We start from the raw sequence: 26,059 nt of genomic DNA on the forward strand, positions 1-26,059 counted from the left end.
AGTATCTAGGCAGTTGAGCTTGGACCTTGTGACTGGTGACTCTTTATCCTGTGGATGGGATCCTATTCTACAATAAATACTTATTTCACCTATAAACCGCGTTTGAACTTCTTTACAGATTTAACTATAAGATTGTCGTTATTAGAATTATTGTCAGGTGGAACCCCGCTAGCGATCATATTTTCAGCATTATTATCGGGTATTTATCTAGATGTTGCATGTCCCATGAGGTAATCTCTTCAATTTCATCCAAATTTTGAAGTCAATCCTATTTGTCGCAGTTAGAGAGGGTGGCAAATCGAGTTGGTGTTGGAACTGTAAAGAGCGTACTGGGTTTGAATATGAGTGCATGTCGATATGCATGCTGTTTACTGGGGGGCCCCTAACCGGGTTAGTCCTATCCGCATGTTAAGGAAGATATCAGGTCTGTAGAAGAAGCCAAGTGATTCAGCTATGATACTCCCTCGTGTAGTCTCCTGATGGTTATTCCTATATTTTAGTTCCCAAAGGAAAGATTTAACTACCCTGAGGGGAGTGATAATTCACCACAACACAATCACCCTGCCCGATCTTCTTAGAAGAACCTATCCAGTATATCCTTCTTACCATAATCACTTTTTGATACAGGAGATTAATATCCCTTGACTGTTTAGCCAACCGGCATACCGCCTTGCTTTTCAAGTCACTCCATGATTCATTCGAATGTGGTGGTAATTTGGAGACTTTTCTTAAAACAATAACATACAGGGTAGCCTCTGGTGGGATCTGCAAAGTAGCATTAGAACAAGCTACAATGTCTGAAACAGTTGTACTCTCCGTGGGTCTTAAGGGTAGGTGCAGAAGAACTGGACTACAGGTGCTGGATGGATGTGGTATATTCATGGTTGGACTAACTGGTTTGGATAGAACAACCCCGGACGTTTTCAGTTTCTTTGACAATGTTAAATCCTCTTTCACTGTAGCCTCCAATGCAGCTATCCTTTTTAGTTATTTCAGATTATTTGCGAGCTTTTCCTCCAAATTTCCCATTTTAGCATGTAAGTTCTTTAATGTCAGTTCCGAAAGTTTTTTTGTTTGATGTCTTATGCTTCTGGAAGAGTCTGCGAGTACTGATGATCCTATTAGGCCGAGTAGGCGTTCACCCCCTTCTTAGGCCCTAAGGCCAGCCTAGCTGGTGGTTGTCGGCTTTTCTTTGCTGGAGGCAGTGGCGGCTCGCGGAGGTAAAACTGTGGGGTAGTGAGGCGGGGCGGGGCTGGGTGGGGGGTAGTGGAGTCCGACATACGACTGCAGATATTTATCTATTTATTTACGTTCACCTTTGCCGTTGTATGTTGGAATCCATCAACCCAGCCCCGCTCCCACCCTTCCTCACTACCCCACAGCGTAACATCTGCGAGCCGCCACTGGCCAGAGGTGAATCAAGCTCACCAGCTGTGCATACTTCAATAATAGAAGAGGGAATCATAGGAGACACAGGGGTCCTGCAATGAGGCAGAAAAACATTTTATTGTCTTCTGGCCCGAAGCCCCCATGGTTGGAAGAACAGTTTTGTCATTAGCCTTTTTCATTACGCTCTGCAGAGTGGTCTTAGTCACTGCCAATCTCTCCCCAGCATTGATGATTTCACTGTTAAGTACACCCATGGCGTTGGTTAGATAGTTAGTGGACTGGCTCAGTTGTGTTTATACTCTTTCCTCCTTGTACTTGGGTAAGCCTGCAGATTCCCTTAATTGTCGCTTGGTAATCAAATGACTAACTCTTATAAGGATTAGCAGGAAAACTGCATAACAAATCCCATATATTATGTCCAGGGTCACCAGTTTACAAGGCTAAAGAAGGTGGGCCCGGTCTCGTCCGGCCACGGACGGGCCCAGACGGGCCCGCTTATGAGCGGGACATGCCTGGGCGCCCCCCACGTTGCAGGATGCCTCTGGAAGATTTGTGGCGCTCGGGCGCCCCCAATCACCGCCGCTGGCCTCTGGGCCGGAAATGCTGAAGGATGCTGGTGTATGTTGTCTCTCTTCCCCAAGCGGCAAACCAAGGTCTACAGCTTCAGCAGGCTGCAACCAGAGTTTTTTATGTGGTCCTGTCCAATCATTCAGCTCACTACCTGAAGCTGATTGTTTTTAATCAGGAAAAATATAACACCTAAACAGTAGATCATGGAATTGTATTGAATGTAGTGCTCCTAATAGAGCTAGGAAGTTGGATGGGTTCTTAGAGGAGAGGGAGGGCTCTGCAGTGGCTCATGTTGTTAAGGACACATATAACCCCCTTCCTTGAGGCATTATTTCTGAGCTTTCCTAGTGGCTTTCTAGAACTGAGAAGCAGGACTGGTGCACCCTAGAACTGTCAATGTAACTACTATTTGTTAGTCTCTTAGAGCCCACAAAGGAACAGGTACTAAAAATGCAAGGAGAAAATGGAATTATTTACCATGTTAACATTGAAGTATATGTGTTAAGAAAGGGGAAATGGCAGTTCTATTAATGATATTGCAGAGGGAATTAACTGGTTGTATCTGGCATGGAACTTAAAATTCAAGTGGGCAGCAGTTCAGGTACAGATTTACCAATGGTTACCTGAGAAAAATCCAAAGCACTAGTCAGGCTTATAACTAAGCCTGCTAGTGAAATGCTAATAATTACATTGAAAAAAGTAAAAAGCAGAATGTTCTGGTGGCCTTAAGGCACTTCAAATAATCCACTGTAGTGTTATTAAACCTATCAGGTGTCTATTTGACTATATTCCAAAAGGGGTCCCATTCCTGACAGCTGGGTGGATGGCTCTGTCTCAGTAATTCTTAAATACGAAAGGTGTCCCCTGGCACTGACAACTACAGAATAACCCTAACCTGTGACATCACCAGCTGCAACTCCCACTCTGAAGCATCAGTTGAAGCAAGAGCAGACCCCATGAGAAATTGGCTTTACCCCTTCCATTGGATCACCAGTGCCATGTAGACCTGCCCAATAGCTAATGATTTCTGTCGGACTGCTTCTTCCAATTGCTAAGTGTAAGAAATTAGAATCCACCTGTAAAACATCTTGCTTTGGGTCTACCTAGACAGTTTCAGTTCGCGGTTCCTAGACCCATTGTTTCCAATACATTAGATACAGCGAAAGTTGGTGCTCAATGTTTAGGAATATTTAGCTTTGTTCTCTGTCTTGTTTCCTTGCTCGTGGTTTGATGCTTAACTCGCTATTCTTGTGTTTGGCCAGACCAACAGCATTTATGGCTCACAGTGTCCTGATTAGACAAAGTACCTTTCCACTGCTGAAATCAGACCTTGTTTTGCAGTGCTTTGGGCGGGGAAAGGGACATTTTCTGTCCCTCTCTCTTTGCACCACAAACCCTTTCCCTTCTCTCCTCCCTCCGCAACTGGCATTCTAATGCACACCACCATTCTTTTGTAAGCGTTTTTTACTGCACAAGACTGTCAACCTTTGCCATTTTAAAATGGCTTTGTGACTATTGTGAGCTGGATATCAGAAACCATTCCGGACACTACAGGGCAGAAATGGCTAACTAATTCAGCCCTACTTGGTCCTCAGTCCTGGGTGTTCACTCCTTTGGTAGCTTTAGGCAGGTATCCCCCAGGATTTAGATTTTTTTCTTAGTCATGTATGAAGGCTTAGGAGCAGCTTCCCAATTATTCCAGTACATAGCGCTCTGTTAAATAAAATTTACCCTGTCAGCACAGTTCACCACAGGCAAGACATTAGAGTTGTTTCCCAGTGGGTCATACAATAAGTGTCTCTCTTTGCTCCTGTTTCTGGGAGGAGATGTGACATCTGGAAGACCAGCCCACAATTCAGAGTAGGGCAGCAGTAGAACAACATAGGAGGCCACCACCTGACGTCCTCGCAAATGGGCGACTTCAGGTGGAGCGGAGGTCTGCAGTGGTTGGTGGATCCACGTCTAGGTTTCGATGGGATACCAATGGTGAAAGGTCACAGTCGCATGAGGGTAATCATGGCAGGGTGTTTGGTAGCAGCAGCAGGGTTCAACTTGGATGCTGTCCTTGGTTGTTGGGGCACAGTTCACCATAGGCCCAGTTCTTGATGGTTTTGCCACGGTCTGCCTCTGGCACATTTCTTGGTGATACCACAAAGCACCTCTAGCACAATTCATGGCTGTAGTGACATAATCTGTCTCATACAAAATTCTTGTCCACATAGATGACAACCACTGTCTATGATTTCTGATGCGAACCACTGGCACAGAGATACTCCACCTATGGTCCTTGGGTGATGCAGATCAATCTCCTCAGTTGTCCTTCTGTTGCAAGAATCACTCACCACTGTGGTCAATCTACTTCTGGCGCTTCCTGGTCAGTCATACCTCCTATAGGGTTGACAGGCTTCTCTCTCTCAATAGTCAGTCTGGCTTCTAGGTGCTTCCGTTGCGGACCAGCTACTTCCAACAAGGGAAGACTTCAGGTGATGTCTTCTCACCTCTGTGAAGCTGACTTCCAGGTAGACACCAGCTATGAATGCACAGCCACGCCGAACAGTGATCAGGGATGTGACAAAAGGCGGGACTCATCGTAATCCACTGTCAGCAAAATGTGGGCATGCTTGGGGCACACCTCCTGGTCACAGGACAGGTTCAATATCTATTTTCAACGGCAGGCATAGTCCTTTACAGACAAACTAGATTATTGAGAGGCTAGGGCCAAAATCAAAATCCAGGATGACAGATACTCACAATCAGGCACTCAAGGCAGGAGAACATGACGGTACAGCATGCCACGGACATTCTTGTTGCAATAATGGCCACCACATTTGTTTTGTTAAAATAAAACAAAATGCATCCAAAGCTGGCCGCAGTGGATGCATGCATATCTGTGATAGTAATATTTTCAGGCATTTTGTAATATTTAACAAAATGCTGTTCCAAAATGCCCATTGAGGATACTTACATGTCCAGAATGGCCATCTTGTTGTGACATTTTGTTGAAATAAAACAAAATACATTCAAAGATGGTTGTCTTGGATATGCTTTGATAAATGTCAGCCATCTTGTCATAATACCATTTTACGATGGCCACTATGGATTTGCGCATATTTGCAGTGGTGATCTCTGATAGCAACAAGCATAGCAAACCGAATAGGTATCAAAAAAGAAAAAATATAGGCTTTGCCAATGCTTGTTTAATTTTATTAATTTACAACAAGGGGTGGTGATGGACAGAGTCTCTGAATTAAGCAAAGTACTCTCACCCAGTCAAGAGATCAGGGCTAGATCCAACACCGTTTTTTAGCTCATTGCACCATCCCAGTTTCAGAACCTGGCTGTATGCAAATTAGTCTGTCCCTGGCCCAGTGCATCATGGGAACAGGGCAGACCAGACAACAAAAGCCAATTCTTACACTGGGAAGGAAACAAGCTTCCGGGGACCGGTTTCTGGCATTTCAGCCGTCTTCGGCCCGGCTTGCTTGGATCCTGATGGTGCAATGAGCAAGGGACTCACATCTGAGCATACCCTTCCACGCTTAGGGTGGACAAAATAATTTACAACAAGGGGTGGTGATGGACAGAGTCTCTGAATTAAGCAAAGTACTCTCACCCAGTCAAGAGATCAGGGCTAGATCCAACACCGTTTTTTAGCTCATTGCACCATCCCAGTTTCAGAACCTGGCTGTATGCAAATTAGTCTGTCCCTGGCCCAGTGCATCATGGGAACAGGGCAGACCAGACTACAAAAGCCAATTCTTACACGGGGAAGGAAACAAGCTTCCGGGGACCGGTTTCTGGCATTTCAGCCGTCTTCGGCCCGGCTTGCTTGGATCCTGATGGTGCAATGAGCAAGGGACTCACATCTGAGCATACCCTTCCACGCTTAGGGTGGACAAAATAATTTACAACAAGGGGTGGGGATGGACAGAGTCTCTGAATTAAGCAAAGTACTCTCACCCAGTCAAGAGATCAGGGCTAGATCCAACACCGTTTTTTAGCTCATTGCACCATCCCAGTTTCAGAACCTGGCTGTATGCAAATTAGTCTGTCCCTGGCCCAGTGCATCAGGGGAACAGGGCAGACCAGACTACAAAAGCCAATTCTTACACTGGGAAGGAAACAAGCTTCCGGGGACCGGTTTCTGGCATTTCAGCCGTCTTCGGCCCGGCTTGCTTGGATCCTGATGGTGCAATGAGCAAGGGACTCACATCTGAGCATACCCTTCCACGCTTAGGGTGGACAAAATAATTTACAACAAGGGTTGGTGATGGACAGAGTCTCTGAATTAAGCAAAGTACTCTCACCCAGTCAAGAGATCAGGGCTAGATCCAACACCGTTTTTTAGCTCATTGCACCATCCCAGTTTCAGAACCTGGCTGTATGCACATTAGTCTGTCCCTGGCCCAGTGCATCATGGGAACAGGGCAGACCAGACTACAAAAGCCAATTCTTACACTGGGAAGGAAACAAGCTTCCGGGGACCGGTTTCTGGCATTTCAGCCGTCTTCGGCCCGGCTTGCTTGGATCCTGATGGTGCAATGAGCAAGGGACTCACATCTGAGCATACCCTTCCACGCTTAGGGTGGACAAAATAATTTACAACAAGGGGTGGTGATGGACAGAGTCTCTGAATTAAGCAAAGTACTCTCACCCAGTCAAGAGATCAGGGCTAGATCCAACACCGTTTTTTAGCTCATTGCACCATCCCAGTTTCAGAACCTGGCTGTATGCAAATTAGTCTGTCCCTGGCCCAGTGCATCATGGGAACAGGGCAGACCAGACTACAAAAGCCAATTCTTACACTGGGAAGGAAACAAGCTTCCGGGGACCGGTTTCTGGCATTTCAGCCGTCTTCGGCCCGGCTTGCTTGGATCCTGATGGTGCAATGAGCAAGGGACTCACATCTGAGCATACCCTTCCACGCTTAGGGTGGACAAAATAATTTACAACAAGGGGTGGTGATGGACAGAGTCTCTGAATTAAGCAAAGTACTCTCACCCAGTCAAGAGATCAGGGCTAGATCCAACACCGTTTTTTAGCTCATTGCACCATCCCAGTTTCAGAACCTGGCTGTATGCAAATTAGTCTGTCCCTGGCCCAGTGCATCATGGGAACAGGGCAGACCAGACTACAAAAGCCAATTCTTACACTGGGAAGGAAACAAGCTTCCGGGGACCGGTTTCTGGCATTTCAGCCGTCTTCGGCCCGGCTTGCTTGGATCCTGATGGTGCAATGAGCAAGGGACTCACATCTGAGCATACCCTTCCACGCTTAGGGTGGACAAAATAGTTTACAACAAGGGGTGGTGATGGACAGAGTCTCTGAATTAAGCAAAGTACTCTCACCCAGTCAAGAGATCAGGGCTAGATCCAACACCGTTTTTTAGCTCATTGCACCATCCCAGTTTCAGAACCTGGCTGTATGCAAATTAGTCTGTCCCTGGCCCAGTGCATCATGGGAACAGGGCAGACCAGACTACAAAAGCCAATTCTTACACTGGGAAGGAAACAAGCTTCCGGGGACCGGTTTCTGGCATTTCAGCCATCTTCGGCCCGGCTTGCTTGGATCCTGATGGTGCAATGAGCAAGGGACTCACATCTGAGCATACCCTTCCACGCTTAGGGTGGACAAAATAATTTACAACAAGGGGTGGTGATGGACAGAGTCTCTGAATTAAGCAAAGTACTCTCACCCAGTCAAGAGATCAGGGCTAGATCCAACACCGTTTTTTAGCTCATTGCACCATCCCAGTTTCAGAACCTGGCTGTATGCAAATTAGTCTGTCCCTGGCCCAGTGCATCATGGGAACAGGGCAGACCAGACTACAAAAGCCAATTCTTACACTGGGAAGGAAACAAGCTTCCGGGGACCGGTTTCTGGCATTTCAGCCGTCTTCGGCCCGGCTTGCTTGGATCCTGATGGTGCAATGAGCAAGGGACTCACATCTGAGCATACCCTTCCACGCTTAGGTTGGACAAAATAATTTACAACAAGGGGTGGTGATGGACAGAGTCTCTGAATTAAGCAAAGTACTCTCACCCAGTCAAGAGATCAGGGCTAGATCCAACACCGTTTTTTAGCTCATTGCACCATCCCAGTTTCAGAACCTGGCTGTATGCAAATTAGTCTGTCCCTGGCCCAGTGCATCATGGGAACAGGGCAGACCAGACTACAAAAGCCAATTCTTACACTGGGAAGGAAACAAGCTTCCAGGGACCGGTTTCTGGCATTTCAGCCGTCTTCGGCCCGGCTTGCTTGGATCCTGATGGTGCAATGAGCAAGGGACTCACATCTGAGCATACCCTTCCACGCTTAGGGTGGACAAAATAATTTACAACAAGGGGTGGTGATGGACAGAGTCTCTGAATTAAGCAAAGTACTCTCACCCAGTCAAGAGATCAGGGCTAGATCCAACACCGTTTTTTAGCTCATTGCACCATCCCAGTTTCAGAACCTGGCTGTATGCAAATTAGTCTGTCCCTGGCCCAGTGCATCATGGGAACAGGGCAGACCAGACTACAAAAGCCAATTCTTACACTGGGAAGGAAACAAGCTTCCGGGGACCGGTTTCTGGCATTTCAGCCGTCTTCGGCCCGGCTTGCTTGGATCCTGATGGTGCAATGAGCAAGGGACTCACATCTGAGCATACCCTTCCACGCTTAGGGTGGACAAAATCACCACCCCCTTCTCTGTATCGTTTTTGGCCACTATAGGTGTGGCAGGGTATACTCAGACATGAGTCCCTTTCTCACTGCTCCATCAGGATTCAAGCAAGCCGGGCCGAAGAGGCTGAAATGCCAGAAACCGGTCCCCGGTAGCTTGTCTCCTTTCTGGTGAAGAATTGGCTTGGTAGTTTGGTCTGCCCTGTTCCCATGATGCACTGGGCCAGGGACAGACTAATTTGCATATAGCCAGGTTCTGAGCTGGGATGGGGCAGTGAGATAAATAACGGTGATGGATCAAGCCCTGATCTTTGGACTGGGTAAGAGTGGTCTGCTTAATTCAGACACTCTGTTCATCACCACCCCCTTTTCTGTATTGTTTAATTTTATTAGCAGAAGAGATGATTTAAGTTTTCCTTAGTTTCATAGTAGAACATTCTGATACACTCTATAATTCAGGAACATTCAGAAAATGAGAAATGCACTGTTGATGTGAGAGCCAAACAAACACAAACCAAGCATCTCATCTTATTACAGGTGAAACTGAACATGATAACTAGTCTTGCATGATAAAGTGACCCGGGTTTAACCAATAGAAGACAAGAGGAGTGTCCATGTGCATTAACTGAGAGGAAGGCTAACTAATAATGATCACAGGCGCAATCAACCATGAAAGCTGTAAAACTGGGGGAAGGAACCAACCATTGAGAGTTAAGTGTCCCACCAATGTACTAGCTCTACTTCTCAATAATGTTAACAATGCCAGACACTTTCTTTGGAAAGAACTACTCTGAAAAGGGAGAATTACAGTAGGAGTCTGAAACTACACGCACAGAGAAAACAGACTGGAATTGGCAGTTGCAGTAGTAAGTGCCTTTTCTCTCATCGAGGAGCAATGAACAATCACAATATACCACTTTCTTAGTCTCAGGTGCTGCTATGGGATCAGAACAACATTTGTGAGATGATAGCTCTCTAATAATTGAGTGCAAGCATCTTCTGGAGGCCTTGTGTGAGCTTAGGTGACAATGAGGTGTAGGCTGCTTTGCTTGTGTTTATCCATTAAACTGGGTAGAGCAACATCCCAGGTTCAGGAGTGGGTGGAATTATGACAGATATTGAAAGAAAGATCTTTTGATTATATACAACAGATAGTTTGAACAAGGCGTCCAGGAGCTGAAGAATAATCCATGTAGCCATGATTTCAATATAACCGACAGTTTTTAGGTTTTCATCAAACTGCAATATGGTTACAGTCTAGACGAAGGGGTAACAGAAGAGAGTTCCAGTGCTTGGCAGACAAAGAGGAGAGCAACGTACTCCCCTAAATATGCTTTCTTAATTGTGGAAGCCTGAATTGGATGCGCTGATTAGAAGATAGTTAAATGACAGACTTGGGAAAGATTATGCATCTTGGGGGTTGCCCCATAAAGACTTCCTTGTATGATGCTGTGTGCGTGGGAGTACCCCAAAATATTAGACATCTCAAAAATTTACCTCAACTAGAATGCTCACATTGACTAGCTCAGCTATGGTGTCCTCCCATGTTAGAGCACCTCTCAATACATCAAAATTAGAAAAATCCATTCCAATTTAATAAATGGTCCCACTCAATAAATAGAACTCACTAAAATCTAGACAAATAGAAAAGTTAAAGGGTTTTATTACAGAATGTTTTAAAAATGAATTCGTACAGAATTAAAGTCATGAACACTCAATGAAAATTATACAGAGAAATCAAAATATTACAAATCCTTCAAAGTCCCAAGTGGGAAGAAAAATCGGGAGAATAATGGACAGCGTCCCTGGTAGAACGGGAAAGTCTTCTGCCTCACCCTCAAAATCGAGGGATTTTAACCATTATTTTCACATTTGAATTTATAAACTCTGCTGACTCACTGTAGTGTGAGCAAATGTAGCATTTCATCAGCAAATCATGGCACATGAAACATTAATGTCATATTGCCTTTACAGCTAAGAACTGTCCCACAACATGAATAAATATTCAGCACAATCTATGCTAATGTCATCCGGAGATGCTAGAACAAAACTAGACACATTAACAATAACGTGTTCTTTGAATTAATAAGCCACAGTAACCTATGAAAGGACCTTGGGAAATGTTGTGGGTTGTAACTGAAAGGTCATCGAGAAAGAATAACATTAACAGTGGAAGTAAACTATTACATCTCAGCTTGACTTTGTGCTTCAGAAATTGCAAGGAGAGAAGAGGTGGAGGGGGAGTCTGAATGACAGGGGTGACTTCCATCTTGTACAAGATGGTGTTTATGTCTAAACTGAGGCCTAGTGTTGACCTTGGCCCTTTCTGCTGGTTCATCCCTAGATGTTTTGCCTGCACCCTTTGGCTTTCTGAATCAGTTTTTGTTTGCTTTTATGGCTCTGCTCACTTTACCACAGCTAACCAGTGCTGAAGTGCTTGTGCTCTCTACTTTAAACATAGTAGAACTGGATTACATCCAATTGGACACATTTCAATTATTTCCAAGTCCATAGTAAAGTGGTACTACATGTACCTAGCGCCAGCACATTGAATGCTACTTGTGGGCCTTCAGCACTCTCTGTGCCACCCACTTAAGTAGCCCTGTATATTTATCTCAGACCTGGCATTGTGGGGGTGTGTGTAGTTTTAAACTGACATTTTGCCCTGGCAAAATAAGCCTTTGGCTAGGTCTAAACCTTCCCTTTGAATACATGAATGGCATCCCTATGGTAGGGCCCTAAACAGCCCATAGGGCAGGGTGCCATGTATTTAAGATGCTGGACATGTACTTTTAAGTTTCACATGCCGGAGTAGTGAAAAACTCCTAAATTTATTATTCACGGCCTGCAAAGTCTACCTCGTCCATAGGATCAGAGTGGGTTAGTGAATTACACTTAATAAGTGTTTACTTCCATTTGAGAGCAGGTATGAATATCGAGTTTGGTGTCTAAAGAATTACAATTCAAATCCCTCTTTAATGATAAAGTAAGATTTTAAGTCACAATTTTGAAAATGCCTTTTTAGAATGTTGGCATTTTCTTGTCCTAACCGTGTGGTACCTGCAGGCTGTATCCTGGGTTACATGACTAGGATTTAGCTAGTAGCTGGTCTTTGCGTATTGCTCCCAGATAGTGAGACAAAGGGGAATAGGTGTTGACAGGATGGGCCATCTTTGACTTGAGGAGGGGGAGGAGCTGTTACCTACCACACAAGGGTTTGACACTTGTCTTTTGTGACTCAGACAAGCTGGGGCTAAGGAAGGGTGGCATGAAATGCCAAGCTCCTCTGGGGGGTGGAAACCTCCAGAACGTTCTCCTACTTCAGAGTGGGCACAAGGTTAAAATACTGGACACTCAGACCCAACTCTTCAGTATACCTCTGGACCTGTGGAAGACTCATAAGGACTGCTGTGCTGCTGTGCAAGAAAGACTGCCACTCTCATGGCCTGCTGTGTGAGTGAAAGGCCTGGGCCTGCATCTTGATCCCAGGACCACCAGAGTGTCTCCAAGAGCTAGTTGACTAGCCTCCTAATCAGAGCCTCAGGGACAGAAAAGGCTCCAACACATTGAACACAGGATTTGGAGTCTGTCTGCTGACTCCTTCCCCCCAAGTGGTGCAACCCCAGTCCTGAACCCTTGGAAGTGGACCTGAAGGGGTTCTGCCAACCCAGCTGTGAATCTGTGGGCAGAACCAATGCAGCGTGATTCTTCTCCTCGCAGCTCTGCTTCAGAACTGTGCTGTGTGGCGCATCGCCAATGACGGACCTCGCATCGCAGTCCGTAGTCTCCTTGGAACTGGTGCTGCATGATGCATTCTCAACGCAGGCCTTCACATTGCAAGCTGCTCATTAATTCCATCCTCCACGACGACACAGTAATTCAAATCTCAGCCCCACAACTTCTTCTGAACCATTGGTGTACAACACATCTTCGAGGCAAGACTTCGAACACAAGCACCTCAATGAGGATGACACAGGACTGTGCATCGCTGCCTCGCAGTTTCCTCTAAACCATCGCTGCATGACACATCCTCAACGTGTGATCTCGCAATGCCCTGCAAACCAGGATTTAAGGTACTTTATTCAGCTGGCCTATTTTGGTGCCTGTATCTTTCCAGTGCTCCATCACGGTCAGCTTGAGGTTGTTCCCTTTGTCCAGGAAAACCACAGTTGGCGCCTCGTGCATTTAGGCACTATTTTCACTTAAATCTTTTAAACTGCATATCTCTGGTTCAACTGATTTCCATTTTGATATCAGATGATTTGCAGGAAAATTACAAATTTCGGTCAAAAAGCTCATCCCAAAATTCTCTCATCTACATATCCTGCAAATAGCTTCTTTTTTTTTTTAATACAGATCTGTTTTCATCCTGAAGGAAGTCAAAAGGGATTAGTCGCCAGGGTCCCCCTGACAGACGTTCGAAGGCAGCATCCACCTGGCACGTGCGCGTGTCCATCGCATGGACCTAGAAGCATTATTAACCTCAGCGCTGCCTTTGCCTGCACGGAAATTGAACACAATGGCTCGCTCTGTCCCTTTCATTTTGCTAGCCTGATGGTTTTAATGAGACATTTAGCCAGTGCGCGAGGCCTCTTCAGAATGCCCACAGGCAGTTGCACCCTCTGAAGAGATGGCGGCATGGGGCATGCATCACTCCATTAGGGTAAGCGAGAGCTTCTTAAATCTCAGGATGTACGCTTCAATTTTTGAAGTTCTCTCCTGGATAATACGCAGATAATTAAATCAAGAGCCTGCACAACTGTGCTAACAAGTGCAGCTCATAATTGGGCAACACAGTTAGGAGGCTACCAGCGTTGTTGTCATTTCTATCTGTCCGTTTCAGTTTTTCAAGTGCGTATAAAAAATAAAGATGTAAGGTTGTACCTGTCAAGCCAGCAAGACACTATGAAAAAATGATACGCAATTAATAATTGAACCGGCAGATGAATGCCTGTGAAGATCTGCAAAGACCCTCGCTGTGAAAGGTACTGGTGTATCTGTACGGATTGTTATGAGTGGAACAAAGGGTCCCCTTTTTCTCATCTCAGTGTGGTGTCGTTGTAGAGCATATAATGTATGAAATTACTCTAGGGTCCTTGATTGCTAGTGCCTTGGAGGGTTGGGCATAAAAACTGGTACTCAAGCCACTGGAATTTATCGGGTACAATATTTATCATCTATTACAACAAGTATAGCCCTTCAAAATGCGGCATAACAAGTGGATTCTGGTGTTTTCTGAAAACAAAATCCAGATATCGCGGACAGATTAAGGGAGGGCAGAGAACTCTGCTCCGTCAGCGGAGTGTGCAGAGTTTTGCCTTCTCTGCGCTCTGCTGAGAAAATGGGGCCTTATTTATGAACGCCTTGCGCCACCAGTGCGTCACTTTTTCCCATTTTAAAAGTGACGCACCGGCGGCGCAAGGCCTTCATAAATAAGGCCCATGGAGTTTAGACAAAACTCCGACTCCGCAGCGGAGCGGAGTTAGCCAGGCCTCCAACAAAAAGAGGCTCCCCGCCTCTACCCGGCCTAATAAACAATATTAAAACACAAATTTAAAAAGAAAAAAGGCACTTACCTGGACTGTGGTGTCTCCGGGCTGCCCTCCTCCTCCTCGGGGTGGTCTCTCTCCCACAAACCCCTACGTCCCACGTACGTCTTGCAAGAACTGTTTTACAAAATTTTGTATTGGGGAGTGGAGGCGGAGAGCGGAGTTCCACAGAGTTTTCTACTACGCCAGCTCCACCCGGGGTTCCGCTATTTAGCCTCAGTATAGGTCGGCAGATTTTCCTGCGTGAAAATCAAGTGCACTAGAACACCAGAATTTACTATTTTGCTCGTTGTTCTGAAGCACCACAGTGCTCATTAAATCACTGTGCACAATAGATGTAACATGGTAGGTGCCCACCCCCTGAAAATGGGGATTATACCTTTATATACTGCTTTGCCTCTGTCTACAAACTTGTGGTGATCTGTTTCCTATGCAAGTGTAACAAAACCCCTGATGTGCCTGTCACTGCTATGAGCACAGGTGCATGCTTGCCACTCCTACAGAGAATCAGTCACTGCAATACTTAGCATGCCTGTCAGACCAAAAAAAACTTGCTTTAACATCTATTAATTGATCATTGCGGCTCCAACTGGCTGAAAGTTGAACCTGCCTTTGTTGCCGTGCTTGTACAAAGATTAAGTGACCTTAGCAGCATCATTCCCTGAAACATGATGGGTTCTTGCCTCAGCGATCTTCAAATGTTGTGTTCCCTGCCTCAGTACTGGAGGTGGGTGGATGTGGGGAGAGAGCCTAAGAAAGCTCTAGATGGATCTGCTCACTTGCTTCCTGGCGGTGAGAATGGGCACCGAAGACACTGAGGTGGGGTTAGGAAGGGCCTTTGTGTCTGCTGCTTTTTTTTTGCGAATGTCTCCCTGTGTTATGTTTTGTGTGAAGGACGTGCTAAATTTGAGGCGATGGTTGCCTGTTGTGGTGCCTTTTTTTTTAGGGACCAGCACTCATGGTTCCTCAACAGACTTGAATTGACAGCAAGAGAGAGAAAAACTAAAAAGGGGAAAGAAGGAGAGAGAGAAAGACTGAAAATTGTGATAAAGGAGACAGCAGGGAGGAAAAAGGTACTGCAAGAGAGTGATGAGGAAGCAGTGAGTTTTGGGTGATGAATGTAAGAGGCATGAGGTGGAGTCAAGGCTACTCAACTTTTGTATTTGGCATACCGACATTCAATAGCCCCAGCCCCAGCTTAGTAGCAAAGCTTTGGCCCAGCACTTATTCTTTTCCAAATGAAGCACTGGTGAAGGGAGCTTGCACTGCTTTTACCAATGCCAAGACAGCTCTGTGTGTTATTGAAACATGGAAAACCATTTTATTCAAGGAAGCAACTTCATATAGTAATCCCTCTTTATGTTAATGGCCAGCAGCATAAAAGAAAGAACATATACATTGTAACATGACTGAATCGTGCTATATAAGAAAGTAACAGTCTAGTTCCAGTCCCTTTATAACTACATTTCCCGACACTGAACAAGTAAGGTTTTCTGGGTCCAATTTTGGGGATTTCCCTTCATACGCCTCAGTTTATTGCTCTATTTAATTCTTCTTCATGTCAAGAGGCGTATTTCCTTCATTCTCTACCCCTCTCTGGAAGATTAAACTGTTTTGTCTGTGTAATCCCCCTCTCAAACCCACCCTCATTCTCCCATCAACCTCTTCTTGTGCTTTCTTTTCCCGCCTTCCAGGTGTAGTTGTCACTCTCTTCCATGTTACCTTTGTGCTCTGACAGGTGTCTACCTTCTCTTCTCTTTCCTATCAAGCATGCTTCTTGTCTTTCTTACACTGATCTACCCCTACCCCAGCTGATACCAATCATTCATAATGGGTGAGCCTTAGTTTTATTAGTCTATTGATCAAATAAAATCTGAATGCAAGTGCTACAGGATTAACTGAAAGGGTGATACATGAGATAGGGACACTTGGTAGCTCCGCATAAGGCTGTTTGAGCACACACAAGCCTCCCACCCTAACTTCGTTCCTCTAAACTTGGAGGATTATAGCCTCTCTTTTCATCACGGATCTTTTCCGGCCATCCTTCTATATCACCCCCTACAAAGACTCTTCTACATTGACTTCCAATTATTGTCTCCATAGTCATTCCTTGTTCTGGCTACTTCCCTGTCTTCTCAGTCTGCATCTCTTTAGGCGAGGGCTCTCATTCTAATGCCCAGCTTGGTATGGTAGATCTATTGCAGCATCCATTTGGCCTTGTGATGCTACATGGGTTGTTCAGACTTATGCCTTCATGGAACTGACATTCTCCCCCCCCCCCCCATTGCTGGTTGTGTTTATACTTACCTTGTTTTCAAGCCATTAGCCAACAGCAGACTCCTCTGTCCTTCTAAAAATGACCCTCTTGCTAACATTGAGGTTGCCAGGTGGGCCATTTGCTCCCAGGACCATTTGCCAAACCCTCAGAGGCCTCTGGTTAGCCTTCAACTTTAAGAATAGACTGATCTTCTTGGGTGGACCCCATGAAATACATTATGTGCATTCCTTTACTATAGTGCCAACTTTCATGCCTCTCTGCCTGAAGCCTCTGGGACCACATGGCTGAAATAGTTGTTTATTTAACAAACATATTATGGTGCACTCAATGTGTTGTCTTAGATTGGTGGTTATTGTAGCTTTAGCTTGGAGGAAAGCTAAGATTTTCTTAAAGACAGAGATGTGAGTATCCCCCCCCCCTTCCACACAGTGAGTTATTTGTGTTATCAAGGTAGCCTTTCATGAGGTATGCTCATTTAGAATCATCTGTACATATCAATTGTTCCTCTGTAGACTTCTTCCACCCATACTTGTATCTTACTTGCAATTATTGTCTCCAGGTACTGGATTGGTGGCAGTTCTTAAGTCTAGCTTCCTTTCTCCATTCACTTGTTATGGTACAGCATGCTCTGATGTGTTGACTTTTGTCCAATGAGAATCATCAAATTGTCTGGTGACTGGTCGTATTGGTGGCAAGTGGTGTGCCACACTATCCTTGCTCTTAGATTGCAAGTCAGTGAAGCCTTCTCCTACATCACTCCCAGCGGTGTCTGGTACTGAATGGGGTGGCGGGGCAGGGGGGTTTGGGGGAGGTGACACATTTTTTAAAATCCCAATTACCTCCTCTGCAGGGCCACCGTCTCCCCGTTTCTCCTCCGACATCGTCTCTCCTCCAGAAGTACCCAGGATCCCCAAAGCCAATCACAACACATGACTGTTTGGCCGGCCCAAGACAGCCGGCTAAACTGTTATGCGCACTTAAGTGCATGGACCACTCCTACCCCTGCTGGCTGTGAGACAGTCGAACCTGCCCACCTGCCCAAAAACTGCCTCAGTAAGGAAAATAAAATGATAATAACAATGTGTTATTATCATTCTATTTTTCCTTTTTTCCACTGCTGAAAAGCAGTGGTGAGACGCTCCACCACTTTAATGTAGGAGCTGCCACTGATCACTCCTAAAGCATACAAAAACCTGCCACTACACATAACATCCTCCTCTCCACTGCTTGAATTCCACAGGAATCTGAAGACATGGCTTTTCAAAATATTCCACTTGGCTCTAGGTTTGGCTCACACCTGCTCAGCACCAGGATACCTTTCCAGATGAGAATGCTCTCTAGAAATCTGAATAAAAAAACATAACACAACACAACATTATATTACACACTTTTCAATATCTTCACTTACCTATCCCCTTGAGGCTCTCACTCAGGTATAAATTGGTGATCACCCTTCTCACTAATAGCTGATCTTCGTATTTTGCGGTTAACCTGTCATGCTACTCTTCATTGCATGTCCATCTTACTGTGATGTCTCATATGTCGGATGACCCTAATGTTACATCCTCTTGGTGTGTCTCTCCAGTACTTCAAGCCATTTGTGCAGAATATTTGTTTTTCTTCAAATCCCCACCATCCTCTCTCTAGTTAGTACCTGCCCTCCTCCTCCACAACATAACTTCCAAGTATTGTATTCGTAGGCTGGCCACCCTAAAATTGCAAGACTAGCTGCTCTATTATCATACATTAATGCAAGTCTCTACACAAGGACTGATTTTATGCTCATGTATTACAGGCCATCATATTGAATACCTTTGCATGCTGTGCTCTAAACTGTATGTCGGTATGGTGTTGTAATCTCAATCAGATTCTTTGCCTTTGATCGCAGAATAATCTGTCACAAGAGTGTTCTTCTGATACAGTAATGTTACAGCGCTTGTGTTTTTTCTATATTGTCACTAGGAGTCGCACTCATCAAGGGGTTTGCCTTCTGTTCCTTGTCTTGGATCTTAGTTCCTCTGTGCTAACATCAACAAAATGCCACTTTTCACTTTACAAGAGCCGCAATGCTTGCACTTGCCAATGCTTGTTAATGCTTATTTTAAATATATACTGGTGTCTTCCTTATGACTAGAACAATCAAAACAATAAAGTAAATTAAGCGACATTTCTCTGAAGCACACACAGTGTAATATATGAGAGTCAAGGTAAAGAGCCACTGGAGATACTTCAAAACCACAGCACAAGTTAGACCAAACAGGTTTGCTTACCAACACGTTTCAACTACATGAAGTTATATTTATTTTGTATTAATTATTTTAAGCATTTACCTGATGAACGACCCAAATCGGAGAAAAATAGTAGAATCATTTAATGGGATTGAGAGAAGGTTTTTAATTTTTTGTTCCAAAAAGCAAAGGTATTTGAGAAACATGCGGGCTGGATCTTTATGTGAAATCATACATTTTAAAAATTTAAGTGTGGACTTATATATCACAAAGGCTGTCACCAGAAGTTCTGCAATACTGCCCCCGTAGCCCTCACTCTGAACGAGATACCACACAGTGTCGTAACAAGGAGCCATTCCTGGAAAAATCTGTTTACCGGACAGATATTTTCACCTGGAGACCAGCCGTGGACCATTAAGGGAAGTGTGTCTGTCAGGGTGAGCTCAGGACAGCCAGATAGACACTCTTCATGTTCGGGTGCTGGAGCCATGTACTGTACATGCACTGAATGTGCAGACACCTGGCTGCCTGAGCTGAAATTTGCCAGGCTGAAGGTTTCCCAGCCTGGTGGGTGTGATCTCCTCAGCCCGGCAGTCTTCTGTGAGCCTCCACATCATGATGAGGGGGAGCATCACTGATGAACTCGGACCAGTCCGCTTCAGTTTTAAGCCCAGAGGTGCCCAGGGTCCAGTGTCCATCAGTGACACTTGTCACAGAGTAGCAACTTTCACTGATTCCATCCCACTAGATGAAGAGGCAAAACATGTCCTCCTCTCACTGGCTGACCTTTGACAAGGCCGGCCAATGAGAAGAGTTGGCAGGATGTTCCTCCCATCCCTTCCTTACCTTAATCCTCCAGGAAACAACAAAGGCTTACTTCTTGCCACCCGAAATCAGCGCAGCGTTGAGTGCATGCATGTGTGTGTATGTATAAATAAATGTTTGTGTATTTGTGCAAGTGTGTGTGCATGCTGTGAATGAGTGTGTGTATGTGTATGCACTGAGTGTGAGCTTGTGTGTGAAAGAGAGTGTGTCCGCCCCACCCCTTCTGCACATTATGGGCTGCCACTGTTGTAGGCATTGGGTCATGTTTCACCAGGCAATGATGTGCACCCAGTGAAACTGCTGCATGGAGAGGAGCATGGACTGCTGTCATGAGTACAGCCTTGCCTCCGCGTGATCCCTGCAGCACTGGAGGGTGACAGAGGCACACAACGCTACCACAGCCTTTTGCTATCCTGTCCTGAACATCTAAAACCCAACTCCCAACAGCCTTCCAGCTGACATTTTCCACCTGTTCCGAGCAGGCGACAGAGGGTAGTGCATTTGCCCTGGAATAGAGAGAGAAACAATCAGAAAAGGACCCAGTATTACTGGGTTCATATTGTTATTCCCCATTCCGGGGACAAGTATTCAAATTGCAAGTTGTGTTTTGGGAAAATGTCTGGGATTATAGATTCTGGCCTCCTTGCGTCACTGCACCAAATTCTGGCATTCTTGTAACGTGGGATTCACTAATTCCTATTACTAATCTGAATTTTTCTTTCTACGAGAGAGTGGAAGCTCCTAGTATTGTAGTTTCATGACATAAATAATATGGTATGGTGGGGTATCATACCAGTGAGTGACCTTCATAGTGATGAGAAATGTTCTCCTTTTACCCCTTTCTGAGATAATGTATTTATTGTCAAGGCGTACAACCTTTACAACGCAACTTTTACTACGCAGTGCCTTTACGATGCAACTTTTACAACGCAAACCATTACAACGCATTGCGCTGGGGGGCGCTCTAGGATAGGGAATGTATTTAATATACTATCCAACACCTTCCCTACTATCCACGGGGACTGGAGTTGGAATAGTAAATTAAATAAATCACTATCCAGCGCCTAAAAGCACTATGCGTTGTAATGGTATTCGTTGTAAATACCGCGGTGTAAAGGCATGCGAAATGCATTAGTTATTTTTTCTTAATGATTTAAAATAAAGTGCTACTATTTCCCAGATCATTTCTTTGTGCTTGTGATAGCTAAGCCATGGCTGCACATTACAGGCTAGTTTCTGAATTGGCTTAAAAACAACCCCACAATGTATTCCAGTCAATGAGAGGCATTAGCATTAATTTCCGGGATTTGTTATCACGCGGGCATTGAATGGTGTCTGACCACAACAATGAATTTGATTACAGTTGATCAAAGGAGTATCACATTTCTTTGCAGGCCTAGCTTCCCTGCTATGTGAAGCAAGGTATATGGCATAACTTTCAAAATTACATTTGCAATGTCAGATGATAGGTCTTTCAGATCCTGCCAGTTTCAATAATTCATGCTGTTTTCTTCCCTCTAAAATAATCTACCATGAGCTCCTGTTGCTATTTTAAGTACTGAGGGAGTTTGATACTTTCTGAATTTCCAGTAATTGCTTTTTATGTGTGCAGCGTGATGAAAGATAAGGTTGTGCAAATAAGGTCACTGTAGAAAACAGTAATCACGCTTAGGTAAAGCAGGGTGGCATCAGCATGAGCAGATCGACGGCGCAGAGGTAATGTCGTGTAGTTCCTAAAAATACATAGGATATGCGCGTGATGTACAAGACAGTACAAGTACAGCTCAAGAGTGGAAGTCCTTTTGTATAATTGAGGTGTGAGTTTTAAGGGGAGAGGATGGTGAAAAGGTACTGAGGTTCTTCGGGACATGAGACGGATAAGCGCCTGGCAGAAATGGGTAGTGCCTGGCAGAAATGGGTAGGCCGGAGGAGTGGTGGACAAAAGTAGCAAGATGGTATGCTGGGTTTTGGTCTATCTTCTGAAAGAAGTGTAACAGCAGCATGATTTGTTGTCTTTGAAGACATACATGAGCCGAATTAGAAAAAGAAGTTGGGAGGATTACTGCTCCAATGGCCTAGAACTGGCGATGGGGAACTGGAGCACACTGAAGAACTGGGGCAGCGTAACTTAGGGCTGTATCTGAGAGTGAAATACCAATTTCTATGAAGTGTGAATGCTGGTAGTGGAGTATGCTGCAAGGCAAACCTCTGCAGAGACCCTAAGCTAGTGAATCACTTTTATAGAACACCAATCATGATGGAGCTTCTAGACGAGATTTTTTCTCCAGGCCCAAAAGTCTTCCCCATGAAACATCATGTAACACTTTAGCAATCGTCCCCTTCAATTTATGTCAAGTCATTGATATTCTGCATGAGGTGATCAAATGAATCATTGTCATTAAGTTGTTTGATATACGTTGGGCTGAACTGCATACATTTCTGGTGTGCTGAGAAGAACATTGAATGTAATGGGGTGGCGGTGGGCTGAAAACCTGGGTATGGAAGCTATTGAAAAGACAGCAGAAATATGACCTTCAGTAAAAAATGTCATTGTTAGACATAGGGGTCTCAAGTTGGCAGTGGTATGTACCCTGTACAAGTGGGGACCCTCCTTCTAGTCGGAATAACTTGCCACACAGGTGCGATACATAGTAATCTGGAAGCGTTGACGGTCGTTGAGGCGGCGGTCAGCAGGATCTGTGTTGATTTCTTCAGCCGTGGCCCCGCGATTTGTCGATTCTTTCAGCCGCACAGAAGGGCCTGCGACAGAGTCAGTGCAGTGGTCTCGAACTTTGGAGACAGATGCGCTTAACTTAGGCTGGAGCGGTTTCTTCAGCCGCTGGGAGGCAATGCGTCGATTTCTTCAGCTGCACAGCAGCGGTGCGTGGAAATGATTCCAGTGCTGCATAGGAAAAACGATTCAAAAGGGGGTGGTGATGGACAGAGTATCTGAATTAAGCAGAACACTCCTACCCAGTCAAAAGATCAGGGCTTGATCCATCACCGTTTTTTAGCTCACTGCACCATCCCAGTTCAGAACCTGGCTACATACAAATTAGTCTGACCCTAGCCCAGTGCATCATGGGAACAGGGCAGACCAAACTACCAAGCCAATTCTTTACTGGAAAGGAAACAAGCTTCCATGGACCGGTTTCTGGCATTACAGCCGTCTTCGGCCCGGCTTGCTTGAATTCTGATGGTGCAGTGAGCAAGGGACTCACATCTGAGCATACCCTTCCACACTTGTGGTGGCCAAAACGATTCAAAAGGGGGTGGTGATGGACAGAGTATCTGAATTAAGCAGAACACTCCGACCCAGTCAAAAGATCAGGGCTTGATCCATCACCGTTTTTTAGCTCACTACACCATCCCAGTTCAGAACCTGGCTACATGCAAATTAGTCTGACCCTGGCCCAGTGCATCATGGGAACAGGGCAGACCAAACTACCAAGCCAATTCTTTACTGGAAAGGAAACAAGCTTCCGGGGACCGGTTTCTGGCATTACAGCCGTCTTCGGCCCGGCTTGCTTGAATCCTGATGGTGCAGTGAGCAAGGGGCTCACATCTGAGCATACCCTTCCACACTTGTGGTGGCCAAAACGATTCAAAAGGGGGTGGTGATGGACAGAGTATCTGAATTAGGCAGAACACTCCTACCCAGTCAAAAGATCAGGGCTTGATCCATCACCGTTTTTTAGCTCACTGCACCATCCCAGTTCAGAACCTGGCTACATGCAAATTAGTCTGACCCTGGCCCAGTGCATCATGGGAACAGGGCAGACCAAACTACCAAGCCAATTCTTTACTGGAAAGGAAACAAGCTTCCGGGGACCGGTTTCTGGCATTACAGCCGTCTTCGGCCCGGCTTGCTTGAATCCTGATGGTGCAGTGAGCAAGGGACTCACATCTGAGCATACCCTTCCACACTTGTGGTGGCCAAAACGATTCAAAAGGGGGTGGTGATGGACAGAGTATCTGAATTAAGCAGAACACTCCTACCCAGTCAAAAGATCAGGGCTTGATCCATCACCGTTTTTTAGCTCACTGCACCATCCCAGTTCAGAACCTGGCTACATGCAAATTAGTCTGACCTTGGCCCAGTGCATCATGGGAACAGGGCAGACCAAACTACCAAGCCAATTCTTTACTGGAAAGGAAACAAGCTTCCGGGGACCGGTTTCTGGCATTACAGCCGTCTTCGGCCCGGCTTGCTTGAATCCTGATGGTGCAGTGAGCAAGGGACTCACATCTGAGCATACCCTTCCACACTTGTGGTGGCCAAAACGATTCAAAAGGGGGTGGTGATGGACAGAGTATCTGAATTAAGCAGAACACTCCTACCCAGTCAAAAGATCAGGGCTTGATCCATCACCGTTTTTTAGCTCACTGCACATCCCAGTTCAGAACCTGGCTACATGCAAATTAGTCTGACCCTGGCCCAGTGCATCATGGGAACAGGGCAGACCAAACTACCAAGCCAATTCTTTACTGGAAAGGAAACAAGCTTCCGGGGACCGGTTTCTGGCATTACAGCCGTCTTCGGCCCGGCTTGCTTGAATCCTGATGGTGCAGTGAGCAAGGGACTCACATCTGAGCATACCCTTCCACACTTGTGGTGGCCAAAACGATTCAAAAGGGGGTGGTGATGGACAGAGTATCTGAATTAAGCAGAACACTCCTACCCAGTCAAAAGATCAGGGCTTGATCCATCACCGTTTTTTAGCTCACTGCACCATCCCGGTTCAGAACCTGGCTACATGCAAATTAGTCTGACCCTGGCCCAGTGCATCATGGGAACAGGGCAGACCAAACTACCAAGCCAATTCTTTAATGGAAGGAAACAAGGAAAAACAGGCGCTGGAAGGGTGTAGCGATTCAGAGCACATGGCATGAGGAGGGGCGTCGAAGACGCTGTAAAACTACGAATCCCAGAAAGCCCTGGGCTCTAGCAGTCCGGAACAGGCGACAGGGAGAAGGGTATAAAAGCACCTACCAGGAAGTAGGAGGTGCTTGTCAATCTTCCCAGATACCGAGCCAGTACCCGATCCTTCCCGCTATCAGGAGCCTATCAGCTGAACCCACGGACGCTTTCCTTCCCGCTATCAGGAGCCTATCAGCTGAACCCGCGGACGCTTTCCTTCCCGCTATCAGGAGCCTATCAGCTGAACCCGCGGACGCTTTCCTTCCCGCTATCAGGAGCCTATCAGCTGAACCCGCGGACGCTTTCCTTCCCGCTATCAGGAGCCTGTCAGCTGAACCCGCGGACGCTTGCCTTCCCGCTAATAGGATTCAGCTGAACCCGCGGACGCTTGCCTTCCCGCTAGCTGAGTGGAGGTAAGACCTAGCACGGCCGTGCAAACCTTGTGTGACTATTTCTGTTTTCCCTTTTTTTTTTACCTTTCTGTTTCCTTAACACCGGAGTTCCTCTCCCGGTCTGCCATCCCCGATTTACTAGTAACTGTGTATTGACGAACAATCAGCAAGCACAGTGACACCTAGTGGACTCCTCCTGAACTACGGTGCTTTTCTCAGTATCCTGTGCTGTAACAGCCTGAGGAGCATCGTCACCGTTCCCGACCCTTTCCAAGCAAAGACCAGACCTCGAACGCTGTGGGTCTTAAGTGAGTGGTTCCCCACGTACCCCTCTAATTGTTGACTAACCTTTCTTTCTGAACATAGTAACGGTGTCCTTTATATTCCTAGTTCCAAAGAACCACGCTAGACCAGACCAAGAGGGAACCCCCCCCCCAGGATACAGACCCTTCCCTCTTCCCCCAGAGTGCTAACTGTCTCCAGTGTGTCTACCGCATTGGGAGGGTTGGCGTTTAAGGGAATTGGGAAAATTTCTTCAGACTGTGGTCCCCGTGGGCAAGAAAAGACAGGTTAGTGGTAACTCCGTACATATAGGGGTGCCTGACCGTCTGGACCGTGACAGATTGACAAGCCCACGACAGTTGCCCTGCCCGGACCATGGATACCAGCGGAGTACTTGCCTCTTTACTCGAAAGCTTTAACGTGCTACAGCAAGAGGTGCACGCCTCCAGAGTAGAAAATCAAGAGATGAAAAGGGACATGAACACCATGCGCAGGGAATTTGCAGGTCTAGCGCGCAAAGGCCCTGGAACGGGGTCCTACATTAGAGAGGCCACTCTCCCTCCTCCAGGACACCCCATACCCCCTCCCTCCTCCCAGGGAGCAGCAGGGGGTGGTTTCTTTACTCCCGCCGCAGGTCCCTCGACATCTACAGACCAAACCCCTACGGTCCATGTCATCCAAAACCAGGGTATTCCGCTAGCCCCTCCCGAAAGGTTTTATGGTGATCCCAAGAAGTTCGAGACCTTCCTAAACAAGTGCAGGCTTCATTATCTTTGTAAACCCACTGTGTTTAGAGACGATGCGGCGAAAACCGCATTCATGATGTCCTATATGGGTGGGAATGCAGCCAGCTGGACCATCCCTCTAATGGAAAGAAACGATCCGATGTTACACCAATTCGTTGACTTCTGTACCGCCTTAAGGAAACCGTTTGATCGCAAGTCCCACATGTTGACCCTG

Source organism: Lissotriton helveticus, chromosome 10, assembly GCF_964261635.1.
Source record: "Lissotriton helveticus chromosome 10, aLisHel1.1, whole genome shotgun sequence".
NCBI lineage: Eukaryota > Metazoa > Chordata > Amphibia > Caudata > Salamandridae > Lissotriton > Lissotriton helveticus.